The 1,615-nt window shown below is 38.9% G+C and overlaps 1 non-coding gene across 1 annotated transcript; it reads left to right on the forward strand.

Annotated features, from left to right (window-relative positions):
• Window positions 1-379: 379 nt before the first annotated feature.
• LOC117277452 (small nucleolar RNA R71) lies at window positions 380-486 on the forward strand. The gene has a single exon (XR_004507760.1). It is a non-coding gene; the product is annotated as a small nucleolar RNA R71 (small nucleolar RNA).
• The last annotated feature ends 1,129 nt before the right edge of the window (window positions 487-1,615 follow it).

Consider the following 1,615-nt stretch of genomic DNA (forward strand, 5'->3'; position numbering starts at 1 on the left):
AGACTATGGATTCGTTGGGCATAAATTGCTCGTGTGACTCTCTCCATATACTTCACAAAATAACTGAAACTGTTGCACTGGCTGAGCTTGTTGCTTGTTAATAACCAAGGTCATCGTATTGACTTGGTTGGCCAATGCAGAAACCTGCACTGATAATGCAGAGACAATATCTAACTCGAGAATCCCTGCAGATTTTTGCACTACGTTTCTGCCCATCTCTCCTTGCCAATCAGGGTTGCTTTTGGAGAATTTGTTCAATAAGGCATAAATTTCATCAAATCTTTTCTCTAATACTTGACCTCCTGCAGCAACATCCACCACAATTTTTGTCTCTGGATAGAGACATTCTATGAATGTGTGAGCTAACACTTCATTTGTCTGGTTATGATGAGGACAATCTCTGAGTAGCCCCTTGAACCTTTCCCAAGCTGAATATAAAGACTCCCCCAACTTCTGTTTGAAGGAGACTATCTCACTTATGCTCTTTGCAGTTTTGCCTGAAGGAAAGAATCATGCCAAATATTTCCTCGCCAGTTCATTCCATGATGTAATAGAGTTAGCTGGTTCCGCCTTCAACCACCGCTTTGCTTCACCCAACAAAGAAAACAGGAATAGTGTGAGCCTCACATATTCTGGAGTGACTCCGTTAGTGATATAAATATCACTAATCTCCAAGAAGTTCAGGATGTGTTGTTTTGGATCCTCATGTAGAAGACCCATAAATTGCCCATTCTCATGTGGTAGCTGAATCATGCTCTGTTTCAGCTTAAAGTGCCCAACGATTCTGCGCTTCATAATGCTGGAGGTGACATTAGCAATGCTGGACATCGCCACCTCCTAAACAGTCATTTGTTGCTCCTCTGCCATGTCCACAAGAAATTGAACAAGTGCCTGAAGATTATTTGTGTCCCTTACTTCCCGCAACCTCCTGTGAAATATTTTCTCAGGTTCGGGGTCAAAGCCTTGAAGTCTATCCTAGCTTCTGACCTTTCGTATTCAATCAAAGTTCCTGAGAGCAGAGCAACCAATAAGAAACATTAGACTTGACGAAATAAACAACTAAAGTAAAAACTAGAAAATAGTCAATATTCAAGTCCCCGACAACGACACCAAAAACTTGTTGCTCCAAAATGCACACCCAAGTATACGTGGTCATACAAGTAATAAAGTGATAAATCGAGTGTGGAATCCCCATAGACAAGTGTCAACTACCCACTAGTTTCACCAAGATTATTATTCATTCGAGTAAATCAAAATTCAAAAGTGCGATTATTCTAAGCAATAATTCTAACAAGTAACTAATTTATCAAGCAACAAAATAGTTATTGTGTATTTAGTAGAGACAAATATTCCAGGGTTGTGATCGATTCACCAATCCTATTGTGTTCTAATTAACTCTCCCTTTTATACAATTTACTCATGGTTGCTAATTAATCGAACAATTGCTCTCGTAGTATTCTCCCGAATTACTACTCGCCTATTCAAAATAGATTAACGCCTATATTCCTATGAAAATAATCTACTAAGAATGCATTAAAATTATGATATTTAATTAAGCATGGTGACTAGGTATATTCCTATCCTAACCACAAATCCACCTCCCACTCAGAGCTAA

This window comes from Nicotiana tomentosiformis, chromosome 12 (assembly GCF_000390325.3).
Source record: "Nicotiana tomentosiformis chromosome 12, ASM39032v3, whole genome shotgun sequence".
NCBI lineage: Eukaryota > Viridiplantae > Streptophyta > Magnoliopsida > Solanales > Solanaceae > Nicotiana > Nicotiana tomentosiformis.